This window comes from Styela clava, chromosome 15 (genome assembly GCF_964204865.1).
Source record: "Styela clava chromosome 15, kaStyClav1.hap1.2, whole genome shotgun sequence".
NCBI classification, from domain to species: Eukaryota; Metazoa; Chordata; class Ascidiacea; order Stolidobranchia; family Styelidae; genus Styela; species Styela clava.
In genome coordinates, this window is record NC_135264.1 from 1,157,130 (window position 1) to 1,183,911 (window position 26,782).

Here is a 26,782-nt window from a genome sequence, read left to right on the forward strand (position 1 = left end):
TTAAATAATTAATAGTTTATTAGTGTGTTATATTTTACCTTCAAGTTCTCTATAGTCTTTCCCTCCCAGCAACTTCCTGAAAATATATGTTAATAAATAACTTCAGCCACAGACATTGTAGACATATATATATATAAATAAGAACAGGACAGATTATTACTACGGAATAAAAGATAAGGAAATAAGAATTATATTTCCAGATTCGAAAACTTATGAACATGGGACGGTATGATTACTGAGACTACTAGCAACGGATATATAGGCTGACTATAGTAGATTCACAATTTGGTGGGATCTCATGTATATAGTGATCTTTAAACTGGTTATCGAGCAGCGACACCCAAGTTTCTAATATATAATTAAAAAAGTAAGAATTCCAGAGATTTGAAACTACTATATCTTATATTGACGGTGTGTGCCGTATAAACGATTCAACTAACACCACTCAGTAGAGATTATAAACGAGAGTTTATATGAATTAAGCTCTCCACACGTGATTAGGCATAACACGACGTGACCTGCACCAACAATAGGGAAAATATGACATATATTTCCATGTCTCTAAATTTAAACAGTCATGAACATATGAATACTTAGCACTTTTACCAAGGGGATATGGACCAAAAAAAGTTTACACTTGGTTGAATATAATTTACACAGTATCGTTTTTGAAAATTTTAGTTGGGATACGAGTTCTTTAAGGTGTAAGATTAACGGCTATCTTAATACACTTAGTATGACTCACTCTTATAATATCATTATTGGAAATTTGGGGCGATTTCAGTTTGAAGTATAGTTGGGAACATCAATGACATGGTTATCAACTGTTTACTACCAGAGCGTGCAGGTCACGATGAGCTACAGTTAAATTTAAGAAATTAGTCTTGATTACCATTACCATTTGTGGCAAAAACGCTCATCAGATTAATAAAAAAGGCCAGGACTACGATTTCAACAAATTAGGCATATTAGTGTGTATATAGGCACCCTATGATAAACAACAAGGTAAACAATAAGTTTTAATATTTGCATGGTTATTAAGTTGGGGTTGTGTTTTAACCGAATTGCACTCAACGAGGCATAGTTCAAATCCTTTCAGTATCTCTGCAGATATACACTGCTGGATTAACTTATAGTATCACTTTAAAAAAATTCACTGTTTGTAGTAATCACAACGTGACGCCCTATTGCGATGAAACGCCTTTTATTTATGCTGACCCAATGAACTTTACCTAAACTGACATTACAAGATAGTAATTGGCCTTACGGTTTGGACGATTAAACGAAACAACAGCAGATGGGACAACACAGCAGTTAGCCCCTGAACGTTCAGCGCTATACTGACTACGCCATTAATCACCGGATATTGCTACAGTTAATTTGTAGTACAGAATAGTTAATTTCGCGATTATACTCAAAATATTAAAAGTAATAATTTGTCTGTCGATTTTCCGATTTCAAATGATATGATTACATACTTGCTCTTCAGACTTGATAGGCCTCCATCTCAATCAGTGATGAAAATCTGACACTTGACGAATTTCTTTTGGTGCAATGATAAATTGTTCTGTCGACTTTCAAGCAGTGTTTTAAAACGCTGAAAATCAATATATAGATCGTGATTTTGTGTAGGCCAATTCTAAATTTGAATTAAACTAAATTTCGTTGAGCCAACTATGCCATTTTCAGGTAGTTAATTCCTACAAATGTTATTTGACAGAGACACTACAAAGCTATGCTTATGCTAAAGATACAAAAAACCAACTATGTAGTTTAATTGAGGTCATTTTCAACTATGTCGCTGATTTCACCAAAATTACATCCTTCAGTTAAAATGATTTGTTAGTGTATCATATTGTACCTCATTTTGTATTGTTAAAGTGAGACTCTTTTCTGTATATTTTCTTCTAAAAATATACGTAAGTTTTAATAAAATACGTAACGGGTAAATTTCGACATTTAATTTCATAAAATTTAAAATTTAGAAAATTTAGACGAATAGACGAATAAAATTTATTCAGCGATTGACATTAAATTTCAAATATAAACTCTATAACATATCAGGTGTAGTCTTCAAACTGCACAAATTGCAAATATTACAATAACAATAAAATACTCAATGAATTTATTTAACTCTTTCATGGAGTATATGACTAATTAATCACCTCTGATCAGTAATTTGTAGCATTATCACATTGTTCACGGTAGAGATCGCAAACTGGGGATCGCTATCCAGGAGGGAAGCGCGCAACGAATTTTAGGGGTCGCAAAGAGTACACCAATTTGATACAAGATACTATATTCATAGTACTTTTTTGGACTTCTGCTTCGAAACAAAATTATTAAAGCTTGTGCAAAATCTAAATCTTACAATTTCGATAGAATGCACAGGATCAAAAAAGCGGCATAACAATGTTCGGACCTCCTGAAGTATGCGCACCAAGATGGCGCACAACCTGAACTCAGGTCGTGTAACTGGTTGGGGTTCAGGTTATGCGACATTTTGGTGCGCATACATCAGGAGCACCCAATGTTGGCTCGCATCGAACTATTTAGCATTTTAAACCCAGTAGTATCTGACTTTTTTGAAATTTTGAATCGAAATACAATTAAACTTGTGAAAATATAAATCTTACAATTTCGAGAGAAAACACATGATCAGATAAGTGGCATAACAATGCTGACTCTGATCGCAAGACCAGAGACGCGGTGCGCTCGCATCGAATTTTTTAGCATTTTGAACAAAAACAGTGGTATACAGGAATCAATAGGCGTCGGAAGTCAAATAAAATGTTCAAATAATATTTACTTGTAATATTCCTCGTCCGTTAGTTCGTGTCCTTGAATCTTTAACCTTCAATATTTCTTCATCTGAAAAAAGTTAAGATATTAATAAATAAACTGTCGCAGAAATGTAGCTAGCATAATCAATGGACAGTGGGACTGAATCTATCGGATCTTTTGCACAAAGCTCCCGCCACGTTTTAAAATGACATATCAGTAATTATCCATTTGGGGTTAGGAATGATTTAAAAATTTGAATTTCCAGTGCAATCTGCATTCCTAACTTAAACTGGATAATTACTAATTCTCTTATTTTGAACGTTGGTAGGGTCTTTGTACAAAGATCCAATCCATACACAATAATATATTAAAGTAAAAAGGCTATGGCGAATCTCTATTAAACCATGGATTTTGCGCTGCATTTGCGAAAGTTTTGAAAGTAATGCATTACATTCATGTTAAGCGTACCATGTTGAATGCAGCTTACATAGTTACGTAGATCAATGTGTTACGTTTGAGTTTCTTCATGATAAGCTTATGTATTGTCATATAGGTTTTAAGTTTGGCCTATTTGTGAGAAAACGATGGAACCCGCTGTTAGTGAGTTGGATGCAGAAGAGAATCATCCATCAATCTAGACTTCTATATTAGTAAGTCCAATTCGTACAGGCCCGAAAACCTCTAATTTACCACTTATACAATAGTAAATTGAAAGCAATATAATAGCAATGAAAACAATGGGTATAAAGAACATTTAGCTCACCTGAATATTGTTTCGAACTCGCTGTCCTAACCCAACAGTCAGCCTATCCATACATCCTACACAAAATCAAATCTTATCCTATCACGAACATTTGTGACCGACTGAAAGCGATGTCGCTTGTGGCTTCCCGCGCAAAAATATCTGACGAAAAAAGCTATCTGATTGTTGGTAATCAAATGTTTTTACCTGATTACTTTAATTACTCCAGGTTGTCGTTACGAGACGATCACGCTTCTGACGCATGATCTCAAAGTTGCAGAATGCAAATGGCGGTTGGATTTGCTTTATTCATAGTATAATACCTAGTTCACAGTAATATTCTCAGGATCTTTTGTAACAAGCCCCGCCCCAAAACAACACCCCGCCAACGCTCGAATTAAATAAAAATAGTACTTATTCAGTTAAGGTGATGTATGCAGATTCAGCCGGAAAATCAAATTTTCGAATCGTTCTAACCCAAAACCCTAACTGCATAATTACTCATTTTTTATTTTAAAACTTGACAAGGGTGTTTAGCTCAGATCACACATTTTTGCATCAGTGACGGGAGCTTAGTACAACGAATCCAGCAATTCCATTACATTTGTCTGTTTACATTTGTCGAGTAAACGCGCACGTGAATGCCATCAAAAATGTAACCGTCCTACAACTCAATGAAAGAATAACGGCGTGTACAGGTTCAGCGTTATATCAATGCATTCTCTGCATTGGCGTACAAATCTTAGCTCATTAACTGGCGCAGCCAAGAATACTTTTAAGTTTTCTTACTATAACGTGCGGGCGATGTCGTTAAAAGGGAGGTCATAATGTGACGTTGTTTCGATGCCTACTATATAGTAATTTCTTCGCCCAAACCAAACGGCGGAGACATAACATCAGCAACAGGATTAATCACGGTTCTATGTGATGTAAATAACTGACTGCTCAAGACAAGAGCATACCGACGAAAACAACTGATAATATATAGATCAACTATTCGAGACCATTCAAATATTTGGTGTTATGGAGCTCGTGGAAAGGTGGACTGTTATTGACGTAGCCCCACAATAAGAACGTAACAAAAACAAATTGTTACTTAGCGATCAATATTGATGGGTGAATTGAAATTACTCTATTTAATACCTAGGATGTATTTGCTGCTGCTTAAATTTTAGTAATGCCATTTTGAGTAGACGAATAGATCGCGGAGACCTTAGGTCCGTTTGAAGCACATTGAGTCTGTCTCTAGATTAGACCTCTTGGTAAAGAACGATCATGATACAGGTATGTAAGGCCGTAAAGAACAATCCTGAGATTTCAGCACCCAGGGGAAGGGTATACACGTATTATAATGTATTTAGTATATATGTCAGCCAGTGCACTGCAGCTGACTACGTTTGCGTTGAGTGGCGCATCGTGCTAAGCCCTAGGAATGCGCTTGATTTCTAACCTAAGACTACCCCGCTTAGATTCGCAGGTTCAAATCCCGTAGGGGATAATTTAGTACCAGAGGATTGCTAGCGGCTTCCTCCCGCCACCCCTACCCCAAGCCACAGAACACTTGCACTTTTTAGGTCGCTTCGCGGAACACCAAAAATGAAATTGATAAAGAAAAATGATGCAATGCAGCGAGTTGCTAAATGCGCCGCGAATACCTAAAATATGATTGGATATTTTTGTTTTGTTTTTTAATTTAAATGCTGGGTATATGAATTAATGAATTATTTCACCTTTATATGTCGATTACTTTTCATTACGTAGTGTGTGCCTTTAATGTTACGTAACAATGGAGTACTTTTATTTATCTGCTCAATCTATTATTATTTATCCACTGAATCGAGTTTAACAAACATAAGTAATTTTTTCCGCATTTTAAAGTGTAACCAGGCAGAGGTGGAGGAAGAAAAGTTGACCTTTTGCCATTATTCTTTAGGCATAAATGTCTACCTACAGCAAAACCAAAGCTGTAAACTTGATATTGAACTTGACAATCAAAAAGCTAGGCCGACGGTTAACGAAAATGCCACCACCCGCAAAAAGTTTGTCAGCTTTAGGCCGACGGTGACGCGATATTCAACAGGCGTTAGTTGGGCGACAACTTTACGATGACGTGATTGACATGGCGACCAATTTAGCCCTAAGCGAACGCCATATAAAAAAGATGTTTTCTTGTAGGCTTTCCCACTACCGGAGGAAAAAATCTCATTATGTATAAGTTTTGCAGCCATAGATTAAACATTTACAAAAAGTCATCAGCTGCACGAAACTAGGGCTCAACGTCTTAACTTCATAATTTTGGCCGCGAGTAGGACTAGCCTAAATTTTACTGGTTGGCAAAATTGGCCCGACTTCGCTCAGTTGAATGATTCGTGTCAACCATAACATCGACTGATGGATTTCATTAATCATCTTGCACAATTTCATTGATCATTTGAAGGCTCTTTCCCAACTTTCCAAGCCAAGGAAGAACGCAAGAGAATCGATTCCGGCTCATTACAAGTTGAAGCAGTGAGGAAAGCTTACTTGTGCTTTTATGGGTTTCGCTTTGGGTAGGATCTTCATATAAGCGCGACTGGACTGAGGTCTGAACTCTGGATCTCCAGTTGGATAATGTATATTTAATACACTGACTTGTAAAGATCCATTTGTACACTCAGTGTCCAATGAAAGGATGAGCTGAAAAAGCCTAACTTGGTAACATCACGCGCACTCACTCAGAAATACAGGAGACCGATATCTGAGCAAAGTTACAGGCCAACACACTAAACTGCCAAGAAAGACTATAAAAAGACATGATATACTCGACATAGTCGACCACATGTTGGAAGTACAGTAAGTTGGTCTCGCGCCAATCCAACTCGTAATCCATTTAGATTCGCCAATATTATAAAACTTACGACACTTGCATAAATATAATTTTGTGTCTCCAGTATTAGATTTTCTATATGTAGCCTACTATTCAAACAACTGAACTATCGCACTATTGGATTCCTCGGGCCCCCTAAATGTTCCACTGGGATTATGCTTCACCAAAAAAAAAAATTCAAAACCACTGGATTGCATCAATAAATGATTCCATGTTTGATAACTTGACTAACTGGACAACATAACCGATTTTTAATCGCATAACCCACACGAACTGGTAACCTGGCAAAAGGGCGTGGTACTCAGGTTTGATTACGCAGTCATTTCGGCTTTCATCACCCCCACCGGATTGTGTGTGGAAATGCTTTTTATTAATTTTTATTCATATTTTTTTTTTTTTGGAACTTCATCGCTTTTGGCGGAATCCAAAAATCAAAAATACCTTAGAAGAGTGAGTGATTTGATACATAACATTATCACATTGCACCAAAACTTGTAGGGTCACATTTTTGCCAGAACAGCCATAGACCACTTTTAACACTACCACCATTGTGTGGTGCATACCATATATGTACACACCCTTTAAACTTGACCATTTCCCCGTTTTATAGTATATATGTGGTATCATCACTCAATGGTATTGTACTTACATCCAAATTCTTAATCTTATTACTATATTTACATGCAGTGTGTTTCATGTTGTGTTGTGTCTGTATTTATATAGATGTTGTTTTGTTATACAAACTCCTTTGTACACACAGTTTTGGATACTCCACTCTTACCTCTGTTACCAAACCCACCCACCCTCCTTGCACAACTGTCTGTATAAAGGACCATATTATACGTATTTGATGTACCGTAATATAATTCATACATATCAAAAAGGCACATTCGTGTTTTAGGCCAGTATGATCTTGTGCATACATACCGTATTCAGTATTTATAATTACTAATTCTTTTATATTGCTTTTACGAGACGAATAAACATACATACATACACCGGACCAATATGTGGATCCTATCCCTTTCTTACAAACTTTTAGTAATAATACACAATAAACATATATAACCGCACGAACAAACGCAGCATGTTAATTACTGAATTTGCCTCGACGAAAATCTGCCTATAAGTAATATTTTGACGGCGGTGTCCTCGTCAGTCACCGTAGCGCAGAGGTAGCGACTAGGTGCCGCTGAGCGTAAGTCTTTGGAGGATGAATTGATAGTAAGCCCCAAAACAGCCAAATATCAATGAATAGCTCTAGAATAGAGCAAAATAGTATTGAAAAAGACGTTCTTACCACTTTGTGCCTAACTTTAAATGACATGAAATCGTTTGTTTCAAAATTTCGGATCTTAGGGCAAAAAATAAACACACTCGCTACCACTCAAAATTAAAAAAAAAAAAGATTGCGCAAGAAATTCCAATTTTCAAATCATTCCTAACACTAACTAGATAAATACCAATTTTTAAACGATGCGGACCGTTTGCGTGTAAAGCGAACGTGATGACCACTACACTACAGAAACGCATACGCCGGTGGGTCATATTAAAATGAACAATACTCTTGGGAGACTTCTATATAGGGAAACGTATACACCCGTGGTTCGTGAAATCGGCTTGAAACCGACCCTGATGTCTTTCCGTAGTGTAGTGGTCATCGCGTTTGCAAACGTCTTCCAAAGTGAGAAACATGTTTTCCTGTTAACATTTCGCTCTAGCCTAAAATCTTTGACGGATCTCGTTCATCGCCGTAAGAAATGGTGCATATTATTAACTTAGGTATCATTTTTAAAGTATAAATTAACCCTTCGTGGTAGATTTTTACTTCCTTCTAATATCTCGAAATACTTTTAGGATGAAATGAATATTTGCTCGAACAATCGATAATAACCGAATGTATTTTTATCATAATTATCACACATTTAAGGAAAATAGGTTGAAATGCTGAAATCAATCAGTTGTTAAAAACATCTCAAATACAATGAGTAATTAAAGTTTAACTTCAGTGGGAAGTATTGCGGTAAACTTATAAATGAAAATAGTTGGAAAATCACCGACTTTTTTTTTAATTCTAGATAAGTAATTTTATCCGTTGCTAAAACGTGGAGATAATGAAGATAGACATTTCAAATGTCAAGTTGCTCAATTTAAAGCGTAAAAGTGTGGAATCGAGTAATATATGAACCGATTAAAATGAACAGGAGACGGATTAAAATATGCAGTGGATCTTGAGAAGACTTCGAAATTTTTTAAAAAACCAAATAACACGCATATGTAGTTACCACACACCCTGCCTCTATACACGGCTGTTGTGAATTAAGTATTTTAGGTTCGAAACCTGCTTGGTCTAGCAGTATATTCCTACCAAGCCGCAAGTTTCAGATATTTACGTAAGAGTTACATTTTCCGTGAAGCCTCGTTCTGAGTGGAAATACGACACACCGTGAGAAAATGACCGCGGAGACTTATCATAACTACATTCTCATTCGTCACATATACAAATCGTTACGTTGTAAACGATCCATCCAACGTGAATCTAGACCGCTAGGGTTGATATCTAACTTTCAAGTGTTTTCTCTTTCATGTCATTTATTTTGCCGTCGTATCTATTGTGCAAGGCTGGCTGCATTCTGCATTATTGGACACGTTAGTGGACATAACGATCGTTTTGTTATTATGTTGTTGTTGTACTTGTTCTTTGTAACAGAAAAAAACTCTTTGATTACTGGACTAATCAATTTGAAACTAAACTTTTCGCTAGAACGCTATTACTTTTATTTATTTCAAATATCCCGGTGTGCTGTATGGGATTCGTTTCTTCGTGTGATATGACGTCATCACAATTTTGCCACTATGTTGCGCTATGTGCTCATAAATTTGAGCATAACTCTCTTGTTTATCGCCATTTGATTGTTCACAGCGTACTCAATTATAAATTTTTACCCACTGTCTAATGAACACAATTGCTACGACACCGTCACTCCCACCACTTCAAGGCAAACCATATGCTTATTTTGTCTCATATTCTTTTGACCGATGTAAAGGACTGAAAAAAGTGCAGAAACGAAACATTTAATGAACTTGCAAACAGCTGTGAAGTTAATATCTCATGTTCGATAAACAAAGGTTTAGAATTCGAAGTTTTATAAATATTTTCATATTCAGCAAAAGAATAATTCGAATTTTACAATTGCGGTAAATTTCGTATTCGACAAACAAACATTTCAAAATCTAAGTTTTGTGATGAAGTTTTTATTTCGTGTTGCAGTTCTAACCAATTACAATCCCTATTTCTACGCCGTGATTATCTTGTTAAAACGTGTAAAAACAATAAAAAACCGTCAAAAAGCACTAGAAACCTTGCTAAAATGGCCAAAAATGTATCAGAAGTTCGCTCAACTTCATTTGTCTCTTGTAACTGTGCTCAGAGATCATTGTTCTATATTTTTGAGTGATGCGCGTAACTTTGCTTTCAGTAAATTTGCTTTTACAAACACACACACTTTGCTCTGATTGCATATAGAAGGAATGCACAAACTTCATGTGCGGCGAGCACCCTAATCATCATACACGAGTAGCAGACGTAAATTAACTCTTCGCTATATTTATCTCGGGAACTGAATGCCAAGCCCTGTATTATCCCCAAGATTAACAACTGACAAAAGTAGCACGTGGTGACCCAGTATTCTAAATTACCAAAATTATGTTGAAACCAATGCACCCATCAAAAATATTCATAACGGTCGGTTGTAAAATAGCAAATATGCAATTTATATATATGTATTCCTATTTTATCGATTTGATCGACAACACGGGGTTATTTTCGCTGTACTTGGGCGACGGTAATATTTGGGCCACATTTTGCTGTCGCACAAATAGTTTGTACTTTATTTTCTTTAGGAGCAAAAAGTGTGAAACTTTTTGTGATTCTGGTTCTTGTCGACAGTTTCTAGGCCCAGCTATCTATCTTGTAGTTGTTTTTGCTAAGTTTGGGCTACAAATATATATCATGATTTCTCTTTTTAGACCCGGTTATCTTTTGACAAGATTTTGAGGATAAACAGGAAATTTTTTTCGCTATCGTATTGTATTCCAATAATTCGCTGGAAACATATCTGGAACTTGGAGTACTGTTATGGTAAATTTCACCCTAAATGTGCAAACTTGCAGACTGGACCTATTACGTCATATATAGTATGTATCTGCTTAGTCAGGAGCGATGAGAAGTCGGTTTTAGTTATCGATTCAAATAAAGGATAAATTCAGTCGGATCTTGCTCGCTTTACCGTACTTGGTAAGGATTTCCCATAATTAATCGAATTGATGGGGATATCACTTCAAGTGTGCAAAGTATCTCACTATCTAATTATGGCAGCCATGAGAATATATGGAGCAAACATAATAATCCTCTCCAGAGTGACAGAATAGAGTCTTTTCGTGATATTATTAGGAGTGTTCATAGAGTTTTTTTTCAGGGTTTTGCTGATATATCAATTCAATGGACCATATGAAAAACTTCATTATGTTGTTTTGTTCTGCCAGCTAATATTTAGTAAGTTGCATAATAATAGTTTTATTTGAACTCCTGGATATGAATCACTGTTTGCCACAACTTGTGAATGAAGTTGCCAAAGTTCAATTCGTTACTTGAAGGTGAATATAATTTATTGAACAACTATCATAATGTCAAATATTCATTAGTTTCATAGACACCCGATTAGTTTTTGTTTTGAGCATTAAAGATTAAGTTTTTCAAACCAATCAATTCTGTACATTCTAGCATTGCTCAATCAGAAAACTAACTAATAATACATATGATAACAATTTTTGATTTGGCAACTTATTCCATATTCTTAACAACATGCTTGACTATTGCCGACTTTATTTATATTTTGCTTGAAAGCTAACAAAAAGCGGCGACGTCGCCCCATAAACTGGTACCTATCTATATCGATAAATGAATATGAAACATTCAGTACTCCAGAAGTATGTGAACCAAGATGGCGGACACCGGAACATTCTATGCGTACAACGTTAGGGTTAGGCCATAATTTCAGGAACAAATACTACGGGACTCACTTGGGTATTCCCCGACCTTGTAATAGAACTAAGGAAAATTAGAATACAATTATGGCCTAATCCTAACCTGGTACAAATACTACGTACCGGTGTCCGCCATCTTGGTTCACATATTTCTGGAGCGCCAAACATTCATACCGGTACATTATTATATTTTCCCAAACCAAATCAACAAAATCATTTTTTTGCTGAAGATGCATTTTAGATCAAATAACGTTAGCGTGTTTTTCCTAATTGCAGATGTGGTGAATTACGATGCTAACAAGAAAACAGACAAAAAACAAAGCGCTTTGCTTCCATTTTGAGGGTTTAATAAATGAAAGACGTTAAAGCGGTTCAATAAATGATTGAAGAAATATGTGCTTCATTGTACAGTATATAAGATAATTCGGAGTCATTCAAAAACATGTGGAAGGAAAGATGGTATTTGGAGAATGAAGAATTCGGTGAGGATAAAACTAGTAAATATCGCAAGAAAAATCATATAGTTGATCTGAAAAAAGAAGTTGTTCAGCAAATATCGGAAAAAAGACATATTGGCCGAATATCCACAAACCGTTGGTATGATTGGAAAGTTATTTATCAGCCAAACCCCTCTTGTGCACTATAAAAGTTTATCTATTGCCATTCATGAATATAAGTGATATAGCATTGTAAGCTGGCCTGTAAGTGAGTGTTGATTCTGAGTATGCCAACAAAACTACAATCGAAATCGGTGCGAGCCTGGTAAAATATGTTGATGATCGACAAGGAATGTCTTTTTTTAACATCTGTATCTAATTCTCAAACTCAAAATTTATGTACCTATACATGTACCTTATGCTTTATGAGGAAGTGGATAAGCGATTGGTGTGAAACTAAAAATAAATGAGAAATAAATTTACTCTTACATTCTCTCTAAAAAGATACTCAGGTTATTTTCTAATATGTAATATCGCCCCTCTTTTCTAAGTTTCTGATATTGCATATTTCAATGGTTTTTAAATTCTTTAAAATTTCGGCACGAAACACGCGCACCAATTTTTGATCTACATATTGATTTTCCCTTATCTTAAAAATGAAACTGGATTCTGAAACCATGCCCATTTTGGCAAATGAATATAGGTTATTTTTATTCATTTTGTAAAAATTGTTCGAAATACCTTCATAACGTTTCTGGACTTTGAATCGCTGACAACGAAATACTAGAGAAAGTTTGGTGCGTGATATATAGCGGTCATCGTGATATTTACTCTTGATTACTGTGTACTTTTACTTTCATTTACTTTTCATCAGTGGTGGCCGAAAAAAACGATAAAAAAATAAATTTAAAATCCAATTTTTTCGAATTTTATTGATGATAACATTTTAACTTTCTTATGTTGAAATATATCCGAATATACTAAAAATTTTAATCCAAATGCACTAGAACAATTTTCCATTTTGGGGTCCGAGGTCATATAGGTAATTGAAACCACTCCCTTAAGATATAATTTTAAAATTCCTACATAGACTGATGCAAAAAAAATTAAGTTTGACTGAAAATTCGCTCATTTATATGGGTTTGAAGTTAAACTCACGACTTCGTAACTTTCAGCAATAAGTCATTTAACAGATAATCCAATTTATGAAATTATGGAAATTTTGTCATATGGTATTCAAAACTCCACTATGAACAACTTTCAAAATATCGCTATTAGATCTCTTTTCAGGTTAAACTTTGACCTCACTAAATTAGTCTATCCTATATTTGAAATTGCAATTACTTCGCAAAATATAATTTTGTAGACGATGAGATTTTAGTTCTGAACAATTCCGATATACTGCATTACTAATAATTACTTTTCAGCATGTGAACTGTCAATTTGTTATTTTTCCATGTGTGTCATCCATTACGAGTATAAAAATACTTAAATGAGTCGTCTCATATTTTCATGTGCATGGTCTAATATTGTCTGTTACACGTGAAACTCATTAATGATTAGGCAACCGAGAGCACTTCAGTTCGAAAGCGCAGTCGGAGTCAGATGTCGTTACGCACGAAGAAACTTGACACGAAAGTATATTCGGGGTTTTGGGAACAAACGAACATTTTACAGGGAACTAATCCGTGCCAAACTTGGCAAGAAGGTTTGTCACAGCGTCCACAAAACCCACAAAAGTGATCAGGCCAAAGGAGGATGTATTTCTTTTGCAAATCGGGTTTTTGGGTCTCGGATGCGAGTACCCGTCAATCTAGTCACACACGAGTGATTTCAATGTTTATCCTTCCGACCGCTCCAATCCCTGACCATTTTATGGGTATTTTTGAACTTATTTTTTTTTGTCAACCATTAAGCCCCTAAGCTTCACTCATACATTTTAAAAGCGTCTGCTAGAGTTCTATTCAGCAATATACCTTTAAAACACACTCCTCGAAAAAAAATTGGACTTCGAGATATTCTGTGTACAGTAGAGGGTTAATAATTAATTCCTAATTAATTAATTTTTTCTTCAACGTTTTCGTCAAGTTTGTCCTAACATAACAATACCGAAACGACTATTATAGCATAAATGGTTATTACTCTGAAATTCACAATTGTATTTACAGTATTGTCAAGTTCAAGGTCCAATTACCGATACTGATGACGTCACAGCTCTTATTATTACTGCACAGACCACCCCCAATGCAAAAAAATTAAATTTTTTCGAAGGAAATGCGCGTAGAACGACGTAATCAATCCCATAAGCGCATTTACGCGTTAAAATTACCAATAATTTTACGTTTTTTTTACATACAAAAAATCTCCATACCTCTGCCAACTATGGAGCAGTCGAAATCATATTTATCAAAACAACACAGCGCCAGGAATGATCAGGGATAGTTAGTATGACTGAAAATACATGCTAAAACAATAATAAGTCGTTATAAAGGAGTATTTCCTGTCTGAGCTGAGTCGACATTTTCAGACGTCTGACTTTGAAATCCACGCTATTTATACGATTCGCACTTTGCGTCACGGCTGGAAGGTTTTATCGCTTCTCTCATATCAGGGCATTACTTCAATAAACAGAGCGATATTAACAGTAGGTTACCATGTGCTAGACTTAATAGCGTTGAGAAGCCCATATGGGCTAATGTGCGGCGAGAGAGATTTATAGGTCATTTAGCTCTGTTTCCGGGCAGAGCGTTTTGCAGACTATATTTTTACAAATATATTCAACGGGGTGGTCAGTGGCTTACAAGCAGAGCATTTAGGGGAAGCGTGAACGTTTTTAATGATGGACTATGATTAAATAGCCAGCTCGCGGTGTCGACCATATCCAATGATGTTTCTCATTCCCGCAAATAGGCTAAATAAAGTAGTTCCTCGGAATTGGGCGACGACGATTGGGCACCAACTCCACTATATTTAAAACAAACTGTATTACTTGCGTGAAATTTTGTCATACCATTTTTTATTGAAAACCGCTAAAAATAACGCTGTGAGTAGCCCACCATATGCCACAGAAAACGAGTAGCTGCAGAAAAAAATAGCAGGTGACCGCAATGCAGCAAATAGATGTATATATATATATATATATATATATACAGTATATGGTATATTATATTGATCCATATATTTAAACTTATATATCAACAATAAATGCAGATTCGAATGAATATAAAATTTGGACCATTGCAAACTCTAAGCCTTTGGTTCTTTCAAACCAGTATTGTTCTGAACAATGATATCAGAAATTGAATTGCCCAAATTTTGCATGGTCATTCATCATATCTCGGACCAGAGGACTATTGATTTTGGATGAATTATGTCGTATAATTAGCGAGTTATTAATTAATTAGTGATGTGACACGCGGATTGGCTATTGAATCAGAGCAAAAGATACACGCCGCTAGAACGATGATTCGGCGGTCTCTGATCGCTATCTCGTTTTTACAGTTAGTTTATTTGATTGGGTTTCATTTACAAATGATTTCATGTTCAACTTGTGATATTTTAAGCCTGGAATAGCATATAAATTCGGTATGTTATAATTTGTAACTCTTTCTGATTTGAAGGCTGCAAGTTATTTAATAGTAATTTGGTTTGACTCGCTAATTGAATATGTTTAACTGTGTTCATAAATGTGAGTAGGCTTTTTAAAGGCCGATTGTATATGATTATTATTTATTGCAAGTATTTTTCAGCGGCATTGAACGCCTCGTCTCGATGTCCTGACCAGACGAGGCGTCCGTCCATCTTGAGGGGCATCTCAGTTGAGGGTGGTTTTCTGGAGAAATCAGAAAAGCACGGTTAGTTCGATCCTCGCGGATTCACTTGATGGTCTGCGGTGCTCTATTTCATCTTCAATGCGGAGATGGATTCGGCTCCCCACGGTGATGGTGACTGGACGATGCCTTCGTGGATGTCCCAAAGCGCTTACCACCACGGTAACGTGGTGGTAGACAAGGACGTTGTTTTCAGCGCGGCGAAAGTTATTTCGGTTTTGCGGGATTTAAAAACATTTTCCGACCTGATGGGCTAACCTATGGATTTTGGAAGAGCATTGACCAACGGGTTGAAATTCTCCCCAAGCTCTCGGACATGTGCAGGCGTTCTCGGCGTATTTTAAGTTCATGGCGTTCTTCTAGGAAAATCCTTATTCTTTGGTGGGCAATATGAATGACGTCGGGATCCATCGCAATATGCCGCACGCGAAATAAAATTTATGCAGCCGTGATTGCACGTCGTCTTCAGTCTTGGGCAGCTAGGGGAAAGCCCCGAGACAGAAGGGCTTCGACGCTGTCTTCGAGCATGTTTTAATGCTTGATTCGGTCATTGCAGGAAACATAAGCATAATCTTTATGTGACGTGGCTTGACATCCGCAATGCTTTTAGGTCGGTAAGGCATGATGCCATTCTCGAAGTCCTGCGACATTTTGTTGCACTGGGGTACATGTTGGAAACGGTTGCTGACGTTTACAGGGATAACGTGTTCACCATTCGAACTATCGATGATGACACGTCCCCTATTCCACCTGAAAGAGGAGTCCGTCAAGCGAAGCGGACATATTTCCGGTTGCCCAGGCGTTTGAAACTTTGAATTCTCCCGACTCTATGGTCCGTTCGGTTGCTTGTGCTCGACTGGACGAGGTTGTGGCAAGATTTTATCGATCCAGGAGGCGACGCACGCCCTGATAATCGACTTTCTCTATCGTGACAACTCTTCTGAGCCAGATGGTCGGCGCATCCAGTGATGGGATTCAGCTGGTTTGCACCGGTTCCGTAGAACCGCCTCACGAAATTTTATGAGATCCGCGAACCGGCAAGCATTGCTGGTTGTTGTCAATGGATTTTAGGTTCATTATAAACGAGTATATATTATATACAGAAATATAGACAATCCTCAACATCATCACAAATTCCGATGCTAATTTTGACATAATGATACTTATCATTATTTTGAAATGTTAATTAGGAAGTAAATAAAAAGAATCAGTTTATTTGCTAAAAAAAATGTGAATTTTTGTAACAGAACCAACTAAATAATATGTCTTTTGTGATGGAATCCGCTGACAAAAAATTTGAAACCCATAACTGGGCGCATCGGCCGGTATGGTGATCTGTGGGGCCAAATGCGCCCTATGGATCGCTGTATCGGTCTTTGCTGGGTTGTCTCCTGAGAGGGGAACTTCACGATCACCACTAACAATCTCCTGATCGAGAGCGGCAAAAAGTTAACGTGAGTGCTGCACCGCTTGTCATATACCCTTTGTTTGAGACGGTGGGGCGAGCTTCGAGACCAGGGAATGACAGTTTTCTGTCATTCTTGGTTCGGTTGCTCAAACTACTTTTTCTTCACGTTTGTCTTTCTCGCTCAGTTTCAAATTTCGTGAGTTTTGGAAGCTCGATTAAATCTTCTACCGCTACGATCTGTTCGTAGACGGTTTACGGCATATGTGGAACCACGGCTGACTTGTGGTAAGTGTGATTACGCAAACGAGACTCTTCCCCATGTGCTGAATCACTGTTACCCAGTCATGAATAGCCTCAAGGAGCGGCACGATCCGGTGCAGGAAGAGATCTTGTCTCACCTAACTCCAGCCAGGTTTTCTAGGTGCGATGTCGACGTAGTTTGTCGATTTGATTCGTGAGGAAATCGGGACCAATCAGGTCGTAGTACTCGTAGTGGTGTGCCCATTCGACAACGGCATGGTACCGATGTATCGTGTAAGAGATTGACGAAATTTACATTACTGTGTCCTAACGCTAGTATATTGTTACGGCAGTAACGTCACAAACGTGGAAAATTTGTTCGGATTGTCTGTCATCAGCATTATACATGTTATATACTATATATCTTAAACTATTATCGATTCGCATTATTTTTCACATTTTAAAAATGAGTAATTGATATAAGTTAAGACCTCAATATAAAATACCGAAATTTAACTCCTATTGTGGGATATTTCAATGAATTGAATTGCTGATAGGCCCCATTTTTATCGACTTTGTTTTCTTTATTTTCCATAAAATAATATCGATACGCATTTAATCTTATTCTGAAACTACGAAAATTTCATGTATTTTTTAATTGGACATTTGTGCACGCCGCGATAGTGAACTTCAAATTTAATATTTCGAAAGTGAACACTGCTCGAAAATGCTGGTTAAAATTTCGCAAACCTTAGAAGGGGTACGTAGTATGCCTACCTGAATGAAGTATGCATTCCAAAAAAGTTCAGTTATCTAATACGTCCAATTATCAAAAGCACTCAATTTATTTGAGTTTTTTAACAGAAAAACAAACATTAACAAACGAGGATAACAGGAAAATAGTTTTTCTTTCTCTTATTCTCATCTTTCTTTTTTTTTATCTTGATCTTGCGCATTCGGTTGGGCAGGCTTTTCTTTCTTTCATCTCTCCCTGGCATATAGAACTCAAACATTTTCTAGTTCGTACCCGGTAACCTCCATATGACCTGTCACATGAGGTCCACTTAGTCCATTTTGAAGTCTTTTCGTTGCATCGGGGTAAAGGCCCGGTCAGGCACGATCGCCTGTCTTCCCTGGGTCCTGCGCACGAGATAGGTTGAGGTCCAACGCACGTACGATATCTCTTTTGAACAGCATTTCCATATGGTGCGCTGCATCTCGACCAGAACCCCCATGGTCCCCAATAGGCTGCTGCTACGGAATATAGTTGTCGAACAGTTTCACGTCTTACGTAGCATAAATTTCTATCGCAACAGCCGTCTACTTTGCCATCCAGAGCAGGAAAGTTTGGGATTCTGATAATGGTATACGGGCAAGGCATCGGGTGAAAGGTTATTCTTGGACTTGGTCCTGATCACGTGCTTCCACGTGGATAAGATGGTAGAAACGGCTGTTGGAAATGTCTTTGAGAACCAATAGGACCTACTGGTTGTATATTTGGAAGTGGTCGTATCATCGTATTCGATCCTATTAAAGCGTTTGGATTGCGATTCCGGAATTGCGAGTGGAGATGCGGATAAGCAGGCGCAGATGTTTGCGGCGTTATTTGACCACCTGTGATCACAGAAAGCATCATGTAGGGATTTTGCAATGGTGTTTGAGAAGGGTGAACATTGAATGATCTAGGTTGCATTGACATTCTTGGAGCACCCATTGGGGCAGCTGGGCCAGGAAATTTTCCCAGAAGGTTAACGATTTAATTAGGTATATTAGCGTGAGCATTGGATCCTCCTTGTCTTGGAGTGTATGCGTAAGGATGTATTTTTCCATAATTGAGAAAGTTTTTCTGCTGCTTTTTCCAGTTGTCGGGCCTAACTTTTCCTAACATGATTTCATACTTGAAACTGTTGACTAAGTGTCGAGGAAGCTGTGAAAATACATTATAAAGATGATATAATATAACATTAGGAGTCATTGCGGGATCCAATTGGCATCCGGATGCTAGACACTGATGATATGACGACAAAAAGTTTTTTGAATTAGCGTATTGTTCCATTGGACGACACATCGGCTGACCATACAGATCGAACGGAGAGTATGGTCTATAGATGGGTTGTTCGTATGAAGATCGTAACTGAATATGTGTCATACGAGGAGGATAGAAGCATCCGAACCCTGGTCTCCAACAGCCACCAATTAACCCACATTCCATCGGAAGCATATCTGAAGGGAAAAGAAGATTGATAGACACGGAGTCGGCCTAAAGATCAATTGCTAAAATATTGTTGTTTTGAAGTGGTGAAAACAAGCGAGTGAATCAATCGATTTCAAATTTTCAGTACCTCAAAATGGGAAGGAAATTAATAGAAGGTATAACGTCTATGTTGTTTCAAGTTCATCCTAGTATAAAATTCCACCTAAACTTTAGCTGGTTTTGCATAATTCCTGGGCACACCTTCGTATGAAATTTTGTACAATCTTTTTGAACATTTGGTTGAAATTTTACTGACAGTTTCGTTGTTATATAATACTAATAATTTTAAAAATTCGAAATCTTGTTTACGGTCGATAGAGTATAGTCAATAATTCGAGAAAATACATACCAGTATATATACATGCTCTTATCCTTTACGTTCATAATGGTCTCCCGGCAGCTTATGCATATACGTACGCCTTCACAAAACCTTGTCATGCTTCCGAGTCTTATTCCTCTGTTTGAAATCATTCCTATTTTTAAATGTCAATTTGTCGTACTATTTTCAACTTGACAAGCTGGATATTCATCAAGTACATCCGCTTGCTGTTGCCAACCTCCGTTTCTTTTTTGAGAGCTCTAGAAGTATATGCACCAAGATAGTGCACATCCTGAACATAGTATGTGTACCAGGTTATGGTTCAGGTTGTGCGCCATCTTGGTGCACATACTTCGGGAGCGCCCTTTATTGATCCTGCTTAAATATAATTTTATAAAATATTAAAACACATTACAAAATATCATTTTGTGATAAATTTTAGCATGAATATCAATCGAAAACGAATTTAGCAAGTCGCCTTAGCCATGATCCATCATATATATATACCAGCTTGTCAACAGAATTTTGCAAGTAAAACCAGAGCCAACCTATTTTTAGAATGAGAGTTAAAAAAAAAGACAATCAAAGAGCCACTCACTACACCAGATTTGAGGCATTCCCCGACTAACCCATTTTATATTACAAATGATAAAATAAGATTTGCATATCTATCCCGGGATAGAGGAAAGCCGATTAGACGGCTTGATCGCAAACCACAGCTTCTCGCCCGGTTAGCAGTCCATATGGGATTAGTTAGCTTGGTATTTGTTTTCAGATGTATGGACTTGGTGGTGAAGGAAACCGTAACCGACCAGCGGTAACGTGAACCACCCTACGGCACGATGAGCCCAGCCATCCTCTCGCGCATAATTAACCCCGCATGGGATTCCAACCTGCGAACCCACACAGGGTACTCAGACAGTGGTGGGATTCAACGTTTTTGTCAGCAGGTTCCATCACAAAAGTCATATTTTTCATCCGGTTCTGTCACAAAAAGTTATGTTCTTTCAGTAAGGCTAACCGGTTCGCTGATCTCATAAAAATGTGTCTATGAAAAATAAATTGCATTTTGTTAAAATGTAGAGAGCATGAGCATCGATATCAGTTTAAGGCAGTGCTATACATTGTACTTTCACATAATTTGAGTGGGTAAGTTTTTGTTCTAATCGAAAAATAGTTTCTTCAACATTAGAGTTGGCTGTTTCGAAATATTGCTTCACAACACTTTTTCCCTTTACAAAATATTTTGTTCAATGGTCGAATATTCTCGATCGGCGTGACTATGAGAAGTATTGTCGTATGTGCTGGGCTTTCAGTTTGACGTGCTGAAGTTTTATACTATTTGTACAGGGTGTTTCAAAAGTAAGTATACACATTTAATTTTGATTTGCTTTCCAGGTACTCTTCATAGAGTGTTCATTTCTTCAGAAAACATAGTATGGATAAGTAGTAAAATTTAGGTTTTGTTTGCATTTTTATCAACCCACGGAATGACAAGAAGATTAAACCAAAAATGAGATGCAAAATTGCTGTCTGGCAAGTAGCTGATTACTCAGTAAGGCAAACTCATCGTCTCTTCCTGATCTTTGTGCATCAACTACAGATCGATTTTTAAAAATTCACGATGAATAGCATATTGCTATTTGGCAAAAAAGCCCATAAACCAGTAAGGCACATTCGGCGCTTTTTTAACAGAGAACTTGGAATTTTTTTGGCTCTGAATGTTTTTCTCAGATTGGCCGGTCCTTGGTCTTCTTGATCTTTGTGCATAAATAAATTTACGATGAATTGCATAAGTTGTTCGTCGTGTAGGAGCCAAATAATTCCAAATTCTTTTTTAAAGAAGCACTGAGATTGTCTTGCTGAATTTTATGCTTCTTGCCCAACAGCATTTTTGCACCTTATTCTTTGGTTTGATCTTCTTGTCATTCTGTGGGTTGATGAAAAATGCAAACAATACCTACATTTTACTACTTATCCATACTATGTTTTCTGAAGAAATGAACGCTCTATGATGAGTACCGGGAAAGCAAATTAAAATTAAAATGTATACTTACTTTTGAAACACAATGTATGTAATAGAATAAATAGATGTATTCAGTGGTGCGTTCGAATTGATTAATATATATACATACATAGTTGACTGCTGCATACGCATATGACATCACTTAAAATTGGTATATGTGCATAAGTCGGCTGCAAATGCATTGCTATGTATATTGAAATAGTTAACATTTTCGAATGACAACTAACTTCTGATGTTTGGATCCAATCAATCAATCACTGAACCAAAAATATCCCGGATAGATATCTACCATTGACCGATTGCATGGAGCCATGTTCTGAGCAAATGGCGTGAAAGAGCGTTGTGTATAAAATGACAAATTGACATGAAAAGAATCTCAATTTATCTACCTAAGTTTGGGAAGAAGAATGAAAGCCAGAAAAATCTTTCGACTATACATTAGAATACTTACTCGAATTTCACAAGCCTAATTAATACATTACTTACCCCTCGAGAACCATACATCGAATAATGAAATTTTTGACCTCTTTAATATCGTTATATAATAAAATCGTAGGTGTCCCTGCATAATATTTAGCGATAGTTCTCCGTAGTATCTCCTCCAATCAACATGTAGCCTATGTTAACTTGTTCCCGTTATCTTTTGTATGCAAATATTTTCTATCGGCTGGAAAAATGGAATTAATCAGGAATTTGAGCAATGTGAATAAAATATATTTCATTCAAACTAGTTCATTCAAATGTTACTGAATCAGGATATTTTATGTGGAACTGCCACAGATTTGTATCGTCACAACATGAATTGATTTTTTGCGTGTATCCTGTGCGTCCTCTGACCCAGAGAATTTCACCCAAATTATAAACAGTTCATTTTGACTTAAAGTAAACATAGAAGGATAGAACAAAACAATGAGTAAGATTCTACTCAAGAACTATGAAATGAAAAAGGGCCTTGGGAAGCATAAAAGCAGCACAATAGAATAAAGACTATAGCAGCATTCACATTGCAGCTATGTGAACAACAGTTCATTCTATTTTTGGTTGTTTCGTTAAAATAAACTTCTAATTTTTGATAATATAGTTGAGATGTTTTGAATAAGGCGTTTTAAAGAACCTTTGTTTGATACATATATTACAGATGAACTTTTATACAAAGCAAACCCATATACGAACAACACGTTTTCCTATTTGTTACAGGTAAATTAGAAAAATCACGAAGCGTTTATGGTCATAATGAGCATGATTTCAATTGTTGAATTACTCTTACTATTGTCATCAATTGCACTGATAACAAATGCAAGTCAGTTACAGAAAAGCTGTATTTCAGAGGGCATGGAAATCGATGCTGGAAAGGTACGGTGGAGATGGAGATAACAACTCAAATTGATAGTAAATTATAGAAGTGTGTTGAACCCACTTGTTTTTGCTGATTTTAATGAAAAACATGACTCTTTAGGTTAATATCGAAGTAATAACTTCCAATCCGTTATTAGTCAAAACCATTTTTGTGTAACTAGTATTAAATTTTAATCAACCAATGCTAACATACACCGTGTTTCCCAAATATAAGACAGGGTCTTATTTTAATTTTCTTTCGAAAAATAACACTAGGGCTTATATGGGAGAATGCCATTTATCAAAAACAAAATTACGAAGTAGAAAATTACGAGATTTTCAAATATACAAAATATGAAACCCGATATCCATTTACTTAAAAATAACACGTTTTTATTAAACAAAAAACTGCCATTATTCAAAATTGACCATATCATCATCCTCTGGAATGTCATGCCAGTCACTAGATTCATAAATTCCAATGAAGATTTTACTCATTGAACCTTTTCCTTTCTCACGCGTTTTAGTTTAACCATTTGAAACGTGTAAGAGAGATTTCTTGCCTTCGATTAGGTCAAAACAAATTTCACGCTATCGGCTAGATCTTATTTTAAGGGTAGGGCTTGGATTAAAATCATTTTTAAATTTGGGCTAGGTCCTCTTTTTAGGCTATAGGACTTATTTTCGGGGAAACACCGTAATTTAGGTGTTTCCCATTTTGTAGTTATCAAAAACTACGTGGTATTCTGGACTGATGAAATAACGTCTATGGTCTCTTGTGCCAGATTCACTAATATCACGTCTACAGAAACTGGATTCCAAGCTGTTTCAAAGGAAAATGGGTCCAGGTAAATATATGAAAACAAAAAACAAAATCTACAGAGTATAAATGTGTTACAATAAGTAAAATATTGTTGAAAATAGCTAAAATTAAAAATAAATTATTTACCTATTATTTACTCGTCCAAGAGTTACGAGTCTATTGCCTCGGATCTGATAGCATACTAATTAATTATGCTTTCCAATAAATTCTCGAAAACACAATTATAAAATTAGATAACAGGTTGCATAGAAGGACAATTTTTTTAACACCGTTTTATTTGCCAGATATGTTGAATTTGAATTTCATGTTGACTATGAAGGAGATGGAACTTATCATATTAGGAAATCAGACGATGGTATGTTGTGTAAGAAACTGACTGAAGTCATTATTTGAGCTAACCAACTATTATTTATCAATGTTAGTTACATATCTATATATATATACTAATTTCATCAACAGTCCTCGATGTTTGCTATTATTCAGAATATTGTATTGTAAAAAATAACGCTGATTACGTTGTTTTATAATTATCTAAATATATTTTATCACACCAGTATATGAATGAAAATAATGACTAACTTGTGACCTGTAAGATAATATCACTATTTGACAATTTAGCCATTGATAAAAAAAAATGCTACAAAATACGTTAAATATAATTACTATGACCAAATTTATTGTTAATTAGGTTTTGATTTGGGTATTTTGAGAATTTCGAAAAGTATTGATATTACGTAAAGCGAACTCGCCACGAATTAGCTTGGTTTGGGACAAGATTGTGTTGTCAGTTTAGTTCATGCGATGTGACTGCTATACGTTTCTTAATATAGACGCCGTCGGTAAAAAGTAATGGTCAGAAGGATTGGCAAGATTTACACACAAGCCATTCACAGATTCTCACTTTTCTTTTTATTCACGTTTCTATTGCAAAATATACTAATAATTTTAAAAATTCGAAATCTTCTTTACGGTCGATAGAGTATAGTCAATGATTCGAGAAAATTCATTCCAGTATATATATACATGCTCTTATCCTCTACGTTCATAATGGTCTCCCGGCAGCTTATGCATATACGTACGGTTTCACAAAACATTTTCATGCTTCCGAGTCTTATTCCTCTGTTTTAAATCATTCCTATTTTTACATGTCAATTTGTCGTACTATTTTCAACTTGACAATCTGGATATTCATCAAGTACATCCGCTTGCTGTTGCCAATCCTCTTTTTTTTTCAGAGCTCCAGAAGTATATGCACCAAGATAGCGCACATCCTGAACATAGTATTTGTACCAGGTTATGGTTCAGGTTGTGCGCCATCTTGGTGCACATACTTCGGGAGCGGCGTTTTTTTTATCCTGCTTAAATATAATTTTATCAAAATATTAAACCACATTACAAAATATCATTTTGTTTTAGAATTTTAGCATGAATATCAATCGAAAACAAATTTAGCACTTTGCGTTAGCCATGATCCATCACAATTATATATACCAGCTTGTCAACAGGATTTCGCAAGTAAAACCAGAGCCAACCTATTTTTAGAATTAGAGCTAAAAACAGACAAAGTTATTAGTAGATTATCAGTAGCATTGTGCATTTCTTTATGTTTATATATTTATTGGTATTTGTTATTCACCATATACTTTCTTTTCATATAGTGGGTAAATCATTATTTACTGATAGCCTAATAAACAAATAGTGATATATAATTATCTATGATTTACCCTATGTGGGATACCTTGTGACATCAAGATGCCAAAGATCAGATGCCCAATCAACGAATGTGAATTTGAAACAGAGGATGAGGCCTCTATTGTTGCTGCATTGCTGAATTTACACGCTACCACACACAGCGCACAAAAAACTCAACAACCCACAACCCAAGTTGAGAAAGTAAAACGTCCAACCATCACATCTGCTAGCTCAACTGAAGAATGGACATATTTTGAATCAAGATGGACAGACTACAAAGCTGTCACAAAAATATCTGGCCAAGACATAATTTTCCAACTATTGGAATGCTGTGACGATCCACTGCGCAAAGATCTAACTCGCACCTCACCTAATCTTACAGGAAAATCAGAACAAGACATACTGAACGCTATCAAAGGAAAATGCCATGATCGCCAGAGTCAAGCTCGCCAACATGAAACAAGACAGAGACGAACCTGTAAGAAACTTTGGCGCCCGCATTCGTGGCCAAGAGACAGTCTGTAATGCAGTCCCTCATGCAGTCAAGATGTGAATTATACAGAAGAAATTATGCGCGACATCCTCTCTAGAGGAATAGGTAACTCCGACTTTAAACTAGATCTTCTTGGGGACCCGAACCAAAACATGACCCTGGAAGAAGTCTTCAAATTCGTCAAAGCCAAAGAATCGGGCAACAGATCCGCCTTCAGACTGTTCGATTCCCAGTCCACAGACGCCATCAGCTCATATCGAAAGGGGCGCATTCAAGTCAAGCCCACATCCGATAAGATGCAAGCCACATGTATCTACTGCGGAGAAACAGGACACGGCAAAAGTTCTCCACTGAGAATCAAATAAGGTTCCTGTCCTGCTTTCAATCAGACTTGCTACCACTGCTTGAAACTATACCATTTTGAATCAGGATCTATGCCATTTTGAATCGGAATGGCTCTGGACCACCACCAATATGTGCCAAAGAT

The 26,782-nt window shown here is 36.5% G+C and overlaps 1 long non-coding RNA gene across 1 annotated transcript in view; it reads right to left on the reverse strand.

The window, feature by feature from the left end:
• Positions 1-1,477: 1,477 nt before the first annotated feature.
• Positions 1,478-26,782, reverse strand: part of LOC144411908 (uncharacterized) — a 72,168-nt gene continuing 46,863 nt past the window's right edge. Inside the window, exon 4 of the long non-coding RNA XR_013469007.1 lies at positions 1,478-1,597. This is a non-coding gene — a long non-coding RNA (uncharacterized LOC144411908). The remainder of the gene's footprint in view (positions 1,598-26,782) is intronic.